At 45.5% G+C, this 16,513-nt stretch overlaps 1 pseudogene; it reads right to left on the minus strand.

Moving 5' to 3' along the window:
* Nucleotides 1–5,917: 5,917 nt before the first annotated feature.
* Nucleotides 5,918–12,922, minus strand: LOC144148378 (uncharacterized; annotated as a pseudogene).
* Between the last annotated feature and the right edge of the window lie 3,591 nt (nt 12,923–16,513).

Here is a 16,513-nt window from a genome sequence, read left to right on the forward strand (position 1 = left end):
CAAGAATCGGAAACAATTACCCACCGCCGAACAGGTCTTCCGCTTATGTAAAGGGCTGCTCTGAAAGCTACTAGCTCAACGGGGCTGTAGGATGTTATGTGGCTGAGCTTTTCTTAAATGGACGGTCCCGCTGACGGAATCAATACGCCGATTGCCGAAGAGGCCGAAGTCACAGATCCATCCGTGTCCATTTCAATGTGGTCTAGATAACGGTTTGCATATGCTCCAATACAAAATAGGTCAGGGCAGATGCGGGCATAAACGACTATTTTCCTATTCCAGGTACAGTGGTGCCCACAACCCATGTAGCGTACAACCATAGTAAGTAGGAGGCATCTTGAGTCGGAGGTTTTTAGACGGCAGGACGTGCACCACGCGAGATGCAGAAGCGGCTGCCAGTGGATGGGCATAGCATCGAAATACACTTGGAAGGCCATTACGGAGCAATTCTTGTGAATGTAAAGTTGCCGCAGAAAAGCACCGTGCCTCACATCAGGTTCCCATCATGGAGGTGCATTTTGGAAGGCCCAGGCATATTCAGTGCTCGACCATGCAAGGTTTCCAGAACCTTCAAGATCGGCCTAGACACAGCATGTAATGCCGGAAGGCTATATGAAAAGATGCCTAGGAAAAGCGCTTTGTAGAGTCGCAAGAGTACTGGCACTGAGCAGCGCCAGGTGCTTCCTGTCATCATTCGCAAAACGTGAACGAATGAAAGGAGTCACTCCTTTAGCCGCCTGATCAGGGGAGCCCAAGAAAACGAAAGGTGAATTTTAATGCCTAGAAATTTGTTACTGCAAACAGTGGGTATCTGCCTGCCATTTATCTCCAATTGGTACCGAGGTACATCGCGCTTGGCGAGTGGCTTGGCAGGGCACTTCTCAGGATACAAAAGCAGCCCGCAGCAGCTCAGGTATTTTCAAATTACGAACGGAGCCATTTGCACTTTTTTCGTATGTTTCTGCGGTTCCTGCCCGAAGCCCAGACGCAGATGTCATCAGCATACAGCGAGATGTTAACTCCCGTAGGTAATACTTTTGTGATGCGGAAGCGGATACATTTTGTGATGCGGATATACTGAACCGTTTCGGGCTCTATACACCACCTTGTGGGACATCTTGCTTGATGGCATGCCATTTCGTGTCACCGTATTTGGTTGTCATTTAGTCATACCGATCATTTAGATAATCACTTATCCAGGATTGCATTCGGCCTCGCAGTTCTACAAACACCACCTCCTTTCGAATCGATTCGTGGGTAACAATGCCCAATCGGGCCTTTGTACCTAGCAAGACAGCAATGGTAAACCATTTCGCAGCCTTTTGTGCCCAACATCTCTAACAAAGGAGATCACAATGTTAATGCTGCTCCTTCCTTGCTTTAATACTGACATCCCTGGCGGGTAGACATTCCTGTTTTTGAGGTCCCAGGCAAGACGCCGTAGTAGTGTTTTTTACATTACCTTACCAACGCAGCCTAATATAGTAACTGGTTGGTAACAGTTTATGTCTACTGAACAACTGCTGAAGAGCTGTGTTGCCGAGATGCCGCAGAGCCGAATAGCTAATTAGAAGTCCCAGGCGAGGTGGACAAATATACCGATTTTAACGCCCTAGATAGCTCAATGATGTTAAAAGGATCATCCATTTACACACTCGGTCACTCGGTCAACTTCCCGGCAATCCCTGAAGGTCTCTGGGGAGGGCTGATTTTTATGCTAAATTCTTCTGCAACATCGAGTTCACTGACTTCGCGCTTGAGGGCTGCTGAAGAAAATGAGGGAACCTGACTGGGTTGGGGTCTCAGGTTGCGGAACACCTACCATATGCTTGTCAGTGGCTTGCGTAGATCTAATCTTGAACAAAACTGGGACCACCGGTTTTTTGGAAAGCCCCGTAATGTGCTTCTGAACGCGCTTATGAGCGCGCCTGGAAGCTGGAATGTCGCCTGCAGTAGGGTTTTTGTGGCCCGGTGCTCGGCTCTCCAGCGAATAGCGCGAAGTTGTTCATAGTCACCATCCAATGTAGACCATGGCCTGGGAAGTAGACTTTGCCGTGTTGATTCTGATTTGGCCCGACCAATGGCAACGGCGAGCTCCTCGCTTGCTTGTTGATAAGGCCCCAGCATTATCTTCTAATAGGTTTTGGTAGGTGTTCCAGCTCACACAGTGTCCCTTCCTGTTAGACGTTCCTCAACAAATTCCTTCAAATATTGTGTATGTAGGCACGTGGTCGACACCACATCTTTAAATATCGAAATGCCAGGACATGGACGACAGCAGGGAAGCAGAGGCCATAGTGAAATTGAACACACTTGAAGTTTTGCCGCGAAAAAATGTGGGGCATACAATTTTTAACACGTCCAGGTCCGCTTCGCTGACAACGCGGTGTAAACTGCTTCTCCGTGACGTAGTCTTCATGCTGCCCCAATGCAGGTGGTGTGCGATTAAGTCACCTTTGGGCAATTCCGGGGCAGCTAGAGTGGGCAAAATGTCTCCAGGTGCTTCGTGTTGAATTTTGCCCTCGGTGGGACGTGCCCGGTTACTATGGTGAAGGTTGCACGGCCATGCTTTACTGTTGCTGCAATGAATTCCATGGGTGAGTCTTGAGCGATATTGGGAAGCACAATGTTCAAGTCCTCACGAATTCTGAGTAGCACTCTACTCTGGTCACAGCTCGTCGAATAGTGATGCACTGTCACACCAACAGACGAATATCCGATCGCCGGCGGGATTCTGACATGGAAATGACCGGGAATTTATGCTTGTTAACTATCTGCCGGAGGTCGGACAAGCGGGACCACACACCACAGGTATTCCACTGAACCACAGTTGCCCTATTTGGAAAGTTTGCATACGCACTGATTCGGTACTCTCGAGATCATTTACAGCCATTCCCGTGAGCACGGAGTAATAGCATTTAGAAGGGTTAAAATAACTTGCGCGAAAATAGACGAAAAGGGCGGTAGGATTGAACGCACAGCTTCAATGAGCGTGAACTGAGAGGAGCTTGGGTTGGTCGACGGCTCTCTATTCGACCGACCCATGCGTATTTGCTTTGAGTGTTTTCAGGCATGCTGCTGTGGGCCTGCGGGCCGAGCCGGACTTTCAGGTACTTACTATGACGACTGCATTTGGAGCGACGCAAAGTCAATAATGTCAAACTTCATGTCCTCAGACAGTGGCTGACTTGGGTTTTTTGTGCGAACCTTGCTCGCGTTTCACTGCCCAGATTAATTTTTAGGGAAGACCGCCGCTTTCCCAGCCTCGTAGTCCAGCTTGTTCTCTCTCTTGTACCTATATATGCATTCCACTTGATGGTGCGTTGGAATGTAAGCGAGATGGGCTTAGTGAGTATTGCCATACATTGCACATAGCTTTTCAGCAGACGTACATGCCGCAAGGTAATTATCTCCCCACAGCGCGTGCAACGCACCTTGCTGGTACATGTCGCTGCGATGTGGCCAAAGCGCTGACAGCGAGTGCACTGTGTCGGTATTGCCGAATAGTCGTACACTTGCTATCAGGTGCAGCTCATGATTACGTAGTCAGGTCTCGTGTCAGTAACAAATACAATTTGCACTACCTCCGAGGTTCTCAAATAGCGCGCTGATTGTAATAGGGTTCGCTGCCGCAAGTTGTCATGAAGTTCAGAATGAAGAATTGTCCTGTGGCACTCCTCTGATGACTCAACGAGCACAGTTCTCTGGGCGGGGCTTGTAGGTTCGCACACGTATGTCTCCGATGGCAGTTATCTCCAGAAGGTGTTCCGTAGCCACCGTGTTTCTTGTATTGATAGCGAGTTGTTACAGCCTATAATTTGGATTATTCTGGTGCCATCCACGCACTCCAGATACACAGTGAACTAATGTTTTGGGGGAGTCGCATTCAAAGTGTTGTCTGGAGTAGCAAGAGACATGCTTGAGGCTCGACGCCACCATTTTGATTGAACAAGTTCAAATTTCTCCTCTTCTGCTGTAGGCGGTGTGGCTCTGTTGAAATACTTGTAAATCACAGTGCTGAGGGACTCGGAGGAGATAGAAGAGATCGAGCTACCATCATGGTCCATGACATCCTGGGTGTTCTAAGCGCAGATGGCCGCACTCACATTACACGGTACAGTCCGTCAGGGGTTCTGGAAGAGGAAGTTGGATGATGTCAGGCGTTCGACACACGGTGCACGCTCACGTGCTCTCGGTATTTTTCTTTCTTCGGCAGGTCCTCACGTGTTGTAAGCTCACGCGCAAGCGTGGAAAATTACGGGTGCTCTTCACGATACCCACGCTCACATGGGTTCATATTTTCTGCGCTCAGTATTTTGTATTTGCTTTTTTTCCGAACTCCTCACGTGGCGCAAGCCCACGTGCAAGCTTTGGCGACATCTGACGCTGTTTGTGAAGTCCACACCTACGGGCGCTAGGCATTTTCTTGACACTTCTCTCTTTGTGTGTGCCGCAATCCACAGCCTAAGCAGCTCTGCAGTTAAAAGATTCGAAATTTTAGTTAAAACAAAAAAAATATAAAGCATATAAGATGTTTTCTGGTAATAAAATCTGATATGCCATGTTTTAGAAGGACTTCTAGCAACACCCAGCCGAACCCACGGGTTTAGAAGGCAGGTGAACTACCCGGTTTCAAAAGCATATGAATGAATTTAAAAATTGGCCACCCTTTAAGGTTGGAACTTAGGTTTGAGTTTTATATATTTAAAGCACTTTAAATTTGTTGAAGTTTGTTCCTGTCGTCAGCGTTTCTGTCCTACTGCTGGAGCATCGGGATTTATAGCACGACTTTGGAAAGCTCGTTACACTTGAAATTTTTCCATGCGTGTTTTAAAGTTTTCTAACTGTGGACCACTGTTCAGCTTATTCCCAATATTAAAATATATTGGAACACAAACTGCAGTATTTGCTTATTCAAGAGGTGAAGCAAACATTTTATGGCAAGTTATCAAAAGATGACACGCACACCATTAATTGTGTAAGGGCATTTCACGTGGTTTAGTATATGTCTAAGCTGCCACAAAATATAGGTGTGTTCAAGTATTTTTCGCCAAAATCTTGCAAATTTTTTTCTTTTGTTCCTCCATTCTCAAGTGTCATACATTCTTAAGCGTCATACACCTGTATGTCCCAAATTCTGAAGAAACGAGCCGATAATGACGAAAGCGCACTTCCCTAAACACAAAAATACCCTGTGCTTCGGTTCCGATCCTTCGCGAGGCTGAATAAGCTGCTGGGATAGAAAATGCACATGTCTAGTATTGGTTTTTAAAGTAAGACGTCCGTTTTATGCGCTATGTTTTCTACTGAAAATTATGCACATCTATAGTCTTGAGATATCAAGCATATCACCTGTTTGAACTTTGCGCCATAGGTGTTTACTTGGTAAGTCGTATTTGCAATGCAAAATTTGAGCAAATAAGGCATCTTATTTGTTTTATATTAATGAGTAAATGCTCTATAATGAACTGGCTTTATGTACGGCTGGAGGATCCCGGCTAATATTATTCTTTTATTTCTATCTGCTATGAGCATCGTTTGCTTCATTATTCCTATTATACCCAAAGTAGGGCAAGAATGCCTGCCGTTGTTCAAATAACAACTATATAAAGTACACAAAATGTGTGCTAACGCTATTGTTTGAACATATGAAGGGTTTATTGTTTGATATGTTGTGTTGAGCACGATATAAAGCGTCCATTCTCTAAAAGCAGACCATATAAGGGAATCCAATCCAGTGTTCATGAACGTCGAACTCACCTGTCAAGTGTGCTCCGCGCAGTTAAGTTTAAACGCCTAACTGTAGGTTAGCCGGAACTTTCACTTCATTTCGTTTATTTACTCTCAATTCGGTGAGGCATTACAGAGAGGAGGGGTACAATATTAAACAACAAGAGAAAGGAAAACAGTAAGGTGGTCACAGAAAGTGATTGCTGACTGTCGACTTGAAGTGCGCAGCGTCGCTGATGGAGACGATACAGGCTGGAAGGTTGTTCCACTGCAAGCTTGTTATTGGAACAAATGAGTTCAGGCAGCGGTTTGTTTGGGCGTTTGGCACACCAACGTTTAACGAATGATCAATGCGTGATGACACGAATGGTGGAACTGGAAAAAGAGATTTTTCTAAGGTTTGATTGGTGTAAAATATTTTATGGAAAACACATATGGGGATATTATAAGACGGGTTGCAAGATCAGGCAGTTGTACTATTTGTTTCATGTTAGTGACACTGAATGACCGTGAATATTTAGTAAGAATGAAACGACCGGCCCAATTTTGGATAGCTTCAAGTGTTGAGAAGAGATTCGTGGGATGTGGATCCCATACAGAAGAGGCATATTCGATATTCGGCCATACAAGGCTACAGTTTTATTAGAGTGGGAGCTCGAGAGGAATTACGGGGTAGGAAGCGGACCATGCGGTTAGCATTATTGCTAATGTATTCAATGTGCGGGTGCCACGAAAGGTTATCTAAAGTCTTAACGCTTAGGTATTTGTAGGTGGTGACCGATGAAAGAGGGGGACCGTTAAGGAAATATGTGTTTACAGGGGTGTGCTTGATTGTTGGTGTTAACCTCATATATTTGCACTTGTGGACGTTTAGTTTCATTACCCAGGTGTTGCACCAGGCTGAAATTGTACTAAAGTCGCTTTGAAATTTTGAGGTGTCAGAAGGTGCAGATATGTTTCTGTATATAACACAATCGTCAGCGAAAAGGCTTATTGATGAGGTTATGGTATCAGGGAGATCATTAATATAAATTACGAAGAGGAGAGGCACCAATACTGATTCCTGAGGGACACCAGACTTAACAAGACAGTCAGGAGATTCGTTATCATCGGTAGCTACATATTTGAAGCAATTTTGCAGAAAACATTCAATCTATCTTAAAATGTTAGGGTCAATGCTAAGTTGGCTAAGTTTATAAAGTATTAGTGGATAGGAGGCGCAGTCAAATGCCTTCGCGAAATCAATGAAAATGCAATCGATTACTCACGCAACCTACAACAAAGAACAAAGATCATTAGTGAAGGTGGTCAATTGAGTTTCACGCGAATAATTTTGGCGAAAACCGTATTGGTAGACTGTAAAAAAATGAATTAGATTCCTGAAAACTTACGAAGTTAGTGTAAATGATGTGTTCGAGTAGTTTGCACGAGATCGATGTAAGATAGATGGGTCGATAGTTAAAAGGAGCGAAGAAGTCATCAGACTAGGGTACTGGAATCACCTTTCCACCCTTCCAGTCGTGGTGTAGTAAGAAAAAGTGCAATGACTGTGAAAAAACATAAGAAAGGATAAATGAGGAGTTCACATAGGTACTTTTGAGAAACATAAATAAACCCATCACTCCCAGAAGATGAAGAAATTTTAGCCCCCTGTATTAGCTTGAGAATCCCACCACAGTCAATAAAAATTGGTTCCATTGGCTTAAGATTTAGGCTTCCTTTAACAGGAGAAGAAGTAGGAATTGTTTTAGTAACAGATAAAAACACGCATTTTTGAGCAGCACGCAGCACTGCTCGCATGAACAAGTGTCCAGTCAGGTGTTTTGCAATTTACATCTTTAGATCTGCTCATATTAACTGCGGTCGAGAAGGTGCGGGGATCAGACGACAAGAGGGATGGGAGCGTTTGCTGATGAAGCTCGGTTTTTGCACGAGAAAGAGCCTTTTTTTATATTCTGACGCGACACGCGCAAAGCCGACTACCTGTCAGCAGATCCTGACAGCCTACAGCGGCGGAAAATACGGTTCTTATTATGTTGTCCTTTTAGTGAGACGTTGTACAACTGTTGGCGTTTAGGACAGGATATTCGTCTGAGCGGTATGCACCTATCAGACAGCCATTGAACCTGGTTTGTCAATAAAGACCAATTAACAGTTAGAGGACGCTCAAGAACTTCAGGAAGATATTATTCTATAAAAGCTTGCAGTCCCCTATTTATTGCTCGGAAATCAGCTTTAACGTATTCTGATTTTTGTTTAAACTGTTTGGCTGGGCACGGAGAGGCTGACGGTACAGTGAAATAAGCAACCAAGTGCTCACTCAAAGCAGGCAAAAAAGTAAAAGATGAAACAGATTTGGAACAGTGGTCAGTAAAGTATCAAGGGTGCTGGAAGACGACTGGGTAATGCGAGTGGGTCCTTTAACAAGTTGACTTAAGTAAAATACAGAGCAAGCATCAATAAAACTTGGTCATTCTTTAGAACCACTGATTGTTACAGGAAATGGCTCGTTCCACGAAATTGTCGGAAAGTTAAAATAACGTAAAACAAACAAAGGGGCTTTTGGAAGTTTAAAACCCACTTTGTTTAAGCAATCGTAGAAATCATCACAAAAAGTATGTGAACTGTTCGGCGGATGGTAGCCTGCACAGAGCAAGAAATCTGCGCAATCCATCTGGATACAAACACAAAGAAATTCTAGAAGCGATGCCTTGCAGACGTCATGGAAAACAATTTCATTGGATACACAAAAAGAATGCCACCTCCTTTTCGCCCAGTTTTGTCGTGCGTGTATGCAGTGTAATCTTTTTTTTTTGTAATTCAGCTGATTCTTATTGTACACATGTTCATGCAGCCAAGTTTTGGTGAGCACACCATCGGCTGAGCATGCGTCTATCGCGGATGATAACTCACCACATTTAATCATCAAACTTCTAATGTTGGTAAATAGAAAAGAATGGTCGCGTGTGGGTATCGTCTGGACGGCTGAGGATTGCTAGGTAGCGGTTGGGTGCATAACCGAGAGTTGGCTGGAATAATGCATGCTCTATCGCTAGTGGGGAGAGTGGCACTGTACGTCCCAATTTTGCAGAAGCTATGGGTTACACTGCAATAAACATAACACTGTTTGCCGATGCAAGGTTATTATAACGGAAGCAGTATTGTTTCCCTGTGGCCTTGCCGAAATCATGAAGCTTTTTGCGCGAGTGCGAGTGGCTTTAAAAATCTTCCTGGATTGTGATACGGGTGCCCTTTCGTTTATCTGTTTGGGATAAAATTCTCCGCTGGACAGGCCGCCAATGGAATCTGGACCTGGCAACGTTTAACGCGCGAACCTTATCTAGTGAAGCGAGTCTCGAGGTGTCGTTCGCAGAATTAGAGGGAATTAAATGGGGTGTAATAGGGCTTTGCGAGGTTAGGAGAGCCGGGGAAGCCTTCACGGTGCTGAAAAATGAACACGTCTTATGTTACCGAGGTCTAGAGGACACAAGAGAACTGTAAGTGGGATTTCTAGTCAATAGAAGCATAGCTGGCTACATAAAAGAATACTATAACATTAACTAAAGGGCAGCAGCTCTTGTAATTAGGCTCAATACGAGGTACAAGCTCAAGGTGAGGAAGGGTTACGCACCCACATCCAGCAACGACGACCAAGCAGTGGAACGCTTCTATGAAGATGTGGAATCGGCAATGGCTAAAGTAAAAATCCAGTATACCGTAGTTATGAGGGACTTCAATGTAAAGTAGGCAAGAATCGGGCTGGAGACAAGGCAGTTGGGAACTATGGTCTGGGCTGTAGAAATAGCACGGGGGAACTACTAGTCGAGTTTGCAGAACGGAATAACCTACGCATAATGAATACCTTCTTCTGTAAACGGGAGAGCCGGAAGTGGACGTGGAGGAGCCCGCATGGCACCATAAAAATGAAATAGACTTCATAATATGCGATAACCCTGGTGTTGTGAAGGATGTGGAAGTGCTCGAAAGGGTAAGGTGTAGTGGCCATCGTATGGTAAGGTCTCGATTTAGGCTAATCTGAGGAGGGACCGCAACAAGCTAGTACGAAAGAAGCCCATAAATGAGCTAACAATCAGACGTAAAGTAGAAGAATTCAGGATCGCGCCGCAGAACCGATATTTAGCTCTTTACGAGGGAGCCGAGCTTAGGACACAGGAAGCCAGCGACAACCTTACACTTATTATCACGGAGTGTGCAGTAGAAGTCGGGGGCACTATGGCTAGACAGGATACTGGCAAACTTTCACAGGAGACGAAAGATCTAATTAGGAAACGGCAAACTATGACAATCTCTACTGCAGCTGACAGAATAGAACTAGCGGAGCTTTTGAAGTTAATTATAAGCGTAAGACAGCTGACATACGGAAGTATAATATGGAGAGGATCGAATACCCTGTAAAGAACAGAGGTAGCCTGAAAGCTGTGAAGAGGCGTCTTGGCGTGGGGAAAAATCAGATATATGCACGTAAAGATAAGCAAGGCAATATCATCACAAATAGGGATAAAATAGTCACAGTGGCCGAGTTCTACATGGATCTGTACAATAGCAGGGACATCCAGAATAATGCCGATCCAGACAGTAGCTCAGATGAGATAGACATACGACCAGTAACGACCGAAGAAGTAGGGAAGGCTTTGAAAGAAATGAAAGGGGGCAAAGCACCTGGTGAGGATCAGATAACAGCAGACCTCTTGAAGGATGGCGGAGAAATATTACTGGAAAAAATTGCAAAGCTATATACACAATGCCTAATGACCGCAATGGTACCGGAATCTTGGAACAACGCGAAGATCATCCTAATCTCTAAGAAAGGTGACATGAAGCACTTGAAAAATTACAGGCCGATCAGCTTACGGTCAGTCATGTACAAGGTACTTGCGAAGGTAATCGCTAACAGAATTTCTGCAACCTTAGATATCAGTCAATTTAAAGAACAAGCAGGGCTCCGTAAAGGTTATTCAACAATGAACCATATTCACGCGAACAATCAGGTGATAGAGAAGTGCGCTGAGTATACTGAACCCCTATATATAGCCTTCATAGATTATGAGAAAGCATTTGACTCGGTCGAAACCCTAGCAGTCATTTAGGCATTATGGAAACAGGGGGTAGATGAGCATTTAATAAGAATACTAGAGGATATCTACAATGGGTCCACAGCTACCATCATGCTTCATAAGGAGAGCAGCAAAATACCTTTAAAGAAGGGTGTCAGACAAGGAGACACAAACTCCCCAATGTTATTCACAGCATGTTTACAAGAAGTATTCAGAACGTTGGATTGGAAACAGGTGGGAGTAAGGGTTAATGGAGAATACCTCAGCAAACTCAGATTTGCTGATTACATTGCTTGCTAAGTAACTCGGGGGACGAATTGCAGGGCATGCTTTCCGCACTGGACGAACAGAGTAAAACCGTGGGCCTGAAAATGAATATGCAGAAAACTAAAGTAATGATCAATAACCTCGGGACAGCACAGCGGTTTGAGATAGGTGGCGAGGCAGTGGAAGTGGTAAGCGAATATATCTACTCAGGCCAAGTTGTCACCCCAGATCCCAACCATGAGGCAGAGATAATTATAAGGATCAGAATGTGGTGGGGTGCATATGGCAGGCATTCTCAGATAAGGAATTGCAGCCTACCATTGTCGCTGAAGAAGACAGTGTATGACAGCTGTACCTTACCGGTACTCACCTACGGGGCAGAAACTTGGAGGCTCACTAAAAGGGTTCAACTTAAATTGAGAACGACTCAGCGGGCAATGGAGCGTAAAATGATAGGTGTAACATTAAGGGACAAGAAGAGAGCGGAGTGGGTCAGGGAACAAACACGTGTTAAGGACATATTAGTAAGGATTAAGGAGAAGAAATGGAGGTGGGCAGGGCATGTAATGCGAAGGCAAGGTAACCGCTGGTCATTAAGGGTAACAGAGTGGATCCCTAGAGAAGGCTAGCGTTGCAGGGGGCGGTAGATAGTTAGATGGGCATATGAGATTAAGAAGTTTGCGGGGATAAATTGGTCACAGTTGGCACATGACCGAGGTAATTGGAGAATATTGTGAGAGGTCTTTGCCCTGCAGTGGCCGTAGAAAGGCTGATGATGATGATGACGATGATGATAAATTTTGGTCTTTTTTTGGACGACCCAAACTTCGCAAATATAGGACGGCACTTGTCCTCGACAAAGGAGCCTAATTTGTGTGCCCGAGAAATGCCATCACAGCGCACTTGTTCAGAAAATGTGGTGGTCAAAAGCTCCCATACTTTTTCGTCAGCTGACGCCCATGTATCTTATTGACTATCATCGATGCCGTTAAAAATCGAATTGTCCCCACGTTCCCTGTCTTTTAAATCATCGAGCCGAGACAACCCAGCCGAATTTTCGTAGTTGACTATTTCAGCTTCTGTGCGGCGAGTGTCAGCGTCGTCAGAAAGGCGTTCCAGGGTGGATACCTTGTTCTCAACCGCTGCTAATCTCTCCGTCACATCTGTACTCGATCTTCGAGCCATTTCTGGCCTGCTCGCACTTCATTTAGCGACGACATTGCTTCGGCGTGGCGTGATTCTCTCGTACCTTCGAGGGATTTCATAGCTTCTAGAACTTCGGTGTTGGTAATCTAGGGTGCCAGTTTAGCAGGGCCAGGGTTTATTTCTATATCGCGGGACATAATTGGCAATTCCATAGCTTGAACACAGTCAGTGCAAACCATGAAAAGCACATGGGGGCACGGGACAAGCTGCAGACAACGGTTGCTTTTTTTTGTTTTCAATGCAAGAAATGTGAGCAACTAACCTGTAATAAAAACAGGAAGGGCATAACCAACGGCATCGTCACTGCTGCTGTCACAAGCCCACTGATGGTAACGTGTTCATTCTGGCTATTTATGCAATCTGAATCCCCTGGTGGCTGTGATGCGGTGGTTGCGCAGTGGAGCCGTGTCCACGCACGACCGCGCCTAGTGCTCGTGTGGAAGATAGCAACTGGTCACCGGGGTTGTCCAAGAAGGCACGACGTTGCCAGGCTGTGGTGTTGATTCCGGGGTCAGTCATAAAACGGTTCTCGGCCATGGAGACGAGACAGCCAGTATCTATGAAAACAGTAAGGGCTTAACCAACGGCATCTTCACAGCTGCTGTCACATGTCCACTCCCTACTGCCCACTCACACTCCCACATGCCCACTCCCTATTCAAATGACTAGTGTTACAAATGTGAATTAAGGAAGACTGGGTGCAGCCATGTGAATTCTGTTGTGAATTCAATTCGTCTTCAAGATTTCACCAGGTCGACAGCACGCCGACAATAGTCACCTTGGTCACCTCCTTTCCCTCGTGAGTATTATGCCTCTCAACAACATTACGAATGATGCTTTAATAGTTTGGCCAGTATTTCTCTGAAATACTGCACGTTGCAAAGGCATGCTGCAACGCATGCAAAGGCCAGTATTTCTCTGAAATACTGCACGTTGCAAAGGCATACTGCAAAGGCATGCACGTTGTACGTTTTCGCTTGGGTAGTCTGAAACGTGCCTTAGAAAAACAGCGGCAGTGCTGTAGACGGGACGGAAAGATAAGTAGAGTACTCCTTGCACATTCCTTCTTAGTTTCCGCCCCGTCCGCTCCGCTGGCTCCCTTCTTTTCATGAAGCTGTGTACCCCCCAGCGCAATTTCAATTTCACTTAACGGTGCCGGCATTAAAATTGTTTTTGCGATGCTATCTTGAACGGATTAACAGAGCACGTAGACGAATACACACCAGCAAGAGAACATGGGATAAAGTGCTGAAATATAGATATAACAGGGAAACATCTTACAACAGGAATGACAACAGCAGCTAATGCAAACACTTAGAATATTCCGCACTGCTCATACTGGCGACTCGATACTGATTTGCCGTAATAATCTATCTGTACCGATGTGTCGTCATAATTGTTTAGCGCAGTCTCGTTTCCCAGTCGTGCATAATGGAAAGATGCCCTAGAAGCGTCTCGCGGTATTGTTGTGTTCGCAGTATAGAAGGCACTTTTCGTGAAGTCAGAAAAAGAGCATTAGAGCGAGCGAGTGTTGGCCGTAACTGCAAAATCCTGATGCGGGGCGTTGATGTATTGAACACGAGTGACACGCTTTCCCCTTTTACATCTTATTTTTTTATATTTCTGCGCTTAGATGACGAAACCGCAGAATGACAAACTTTCTGCGTAGTCACTTTCAGCGCTTCAGCATTTAGGCATGAGCAGCTTGAAAAAAAAATGCAATCGTAACATTGGTATTTTTAGCAAAACGTTCTGCCCAATGTAGCAACCTTATTTTCGCAGAAGTTGGTGTCTCTTGTATGTTTAGCGTTAAAGTACAAACGTAACACCAAAGTGGTAACAAAGCTGATAACCAATTTTTAATTGGAGGGGACCTATCACTAATACCACGTAATACAAAGTTGTCACCCAACCTCTGCAGCAAACAAAGCCTGTTGCATACCGCCAAATTGAGCATGTATCAAATGCAGACTGCGTGCATTATGTTTGATTTGGAGAGCAACTTCTTTTCGTGATGATTCGTCTGCCTACCAGTCATGTTCGTTGCCTAAGTGCCACCTCAGCACGGCACAAGAACACGTGCTTCATCTCCCCATGCCCTTATATTGTTGCAGAGCAAGGAAAACGCTTATTCACAAGTAAAGGAATGTGTCTTTATTGGCAGATAATTAGGAAGGCAAATTCGGACAGGCAGCTAGGTCTTTCAGCTCGTGCACACGCTAGTCCACCAGAGCGTCTTCTTCTTCCTCGACTGATAGCCAGGCTGCCGCACAACCACGGCACATGCCCACTTTGGGGGATTGCGCCCTTTGCAAGTCGAGTGTCTGGCCAGCTGATTTCTCTAATAAGTGCCACGCAGCATAGCTCCCCCGCAGGATAAGCACCGACTCGGTGCTGTGCGGCTACAATGTGGAAGGTGAATCAGGGGAGTGGTACGGCTTGAGGCGGGCGACAATATTTTGCATATGCTGCATTGCGAGATGTAGATTTGTTAACCTTTTTGCCCAATGTCGCTCCTGGTGCAGGCCAAGGCAATGTCATTCCCAGCTTTGGACTGCCTTGTACTCATTTTGTGGCAGGTGTCTTTATATGGCCCTAAAACCGTGCACCTCAAGAAAATTTAATTGCAAAGATATTCAGCCTACCTGCGATCAGGAAATAGTAGTTGCAGTAGTATCCAAAGTGAGTGGGAGGATCTCAGCTATTTTGGTTTAATTCTTCTCAACATTTAGGGCAACCTATCAGCCACCACCAGCAAGTGGTTGTTGTTTGCTCCAAAACAAAAGGCCAGTGAAAGAGCACGAGTAAAAAACGCCTAACGTAATGAAAGCCTCATTAGGCAAACGAGTAGACCCGAATTCAAATAATAATTTGAATGCTATGGCATCCAGAAATAAACCGAGCGAAGGGTATAACCTAAAAGCGCTCGAGAGCGACAGTTCGGCACCAGCGCGCGCGTTCCGACGACGATGATTTGGTTTCTTCTTGCTCATCGTCGACCACCGTCGTGTGTGTCTTTTCTTATAAAACAAGTGATATTTTGCTCCCCCCCCCAAGGTAATCATTGTCCAGATGCTCGGGTGAAAGGGTGGGGAAACAGTGAGCCAGTTTGGTCGCGTCACATTCTTGCGAAGTAAGGCTTCATGCGGACGATATCGACTACATTCGATCTGCGTTTGCGACGCACGGATGAAACAGCGCCTTCCAAAATAACTGCGTACATTACTTCACTCAGCTGTTTCAGAACTCTGTAGGGTCCAAAATAGCGTTTCATAAGCTTCTCGCTTAGCCCTCGACGTTGGAGGGGGGTCCACACCCATACATAGTCCCCAGGACAGAAGGAAGCGTGCCTGTGACAAACATTGTACTGAGAGAAACCCTGCATCTGCTGTTCTCTGATGCGGTACTGAGCGAGCTGCCCCACCTTTTCGGCATGCTGAGCGATCGCTCGCGCACTCTCGTCAGCATTGCTGTGGTCGTTAGGGAGCATGGCATCCAGCATCGTTGTTGCCTCGCGTCCGTAGAGGAGAGCCAATGTCGTCGTGCTCGTGGTTTGTTGCCGGGCCGTGTTTTAGGCAAGCGTCACGTATAGAAGAATTGCGTCCCAATTTTGATGTTTATGCTTAGCATGTCTGCAATGGTTTTCTTTAACTGTTCGGTCAGGCCGTTCGTCTGTGGTTCGTACGCCGTAGACTTTCTCTGTGAAGTACCGGTGATGTCCATGATGCCGCGTACCCAACGCCGAGTTTAATGCGGTTCCCCCGTCCGTAATCAATATTTCTTGTGCTCAGGGGCGCAGAACAATGTTGTCCATGCACAAATGAGCCACGTTAAGCGCAGTGCAACGCTCAAGAGCATTTGTTTCCGCGTATCTGGTAAGGTTAGCGGTCGCGACGATGATCCACTTATTTTCCCAAAAGTAGGTTGGGAAGGGGCCTAGAAACTCCATGACGATTTAATGAAAAGGTGTTTTCGGTATTGGTACAGGTTGCAGTAAATTGAATGGGCGTCCTGGCAGTGTTTTCTGTCGCTGACATTTGCGGCAGGTATGAATGTAGTGTTTCACTGTCACAGGAAGCTTCGGCCAGTAGTACTACGGCTTGATTCGGGCAGTGGTACGCGCATAACCAAAGTGACCTGCTTTCGGCTCTTTATGACAGGCCTATAGTGTGTCGTGCCGAAGATTCGCAGGGAGAACTAAAAGATAGGTTCTGGCATTGTACCAAAGTTGCATT

Source organism: Haemaphysalis longicornis, unplaced genomic scaffold, assembly GCF_048455015.1.
Source record: "Haemaphysalis longicornis isolate Haplotype H1 unplaced genomic scaffold, Haemaphysalis longicornis Haplotype H1 scaffold_8, whole genome shotgun sequence".
Taxonomy (NCBI): Eukaryota; Metazoa; Arthropoda; class Arachnida; order Ixodida; family Ixodidae; genus Haemaphysalis; species Haemaphysalis longicornis.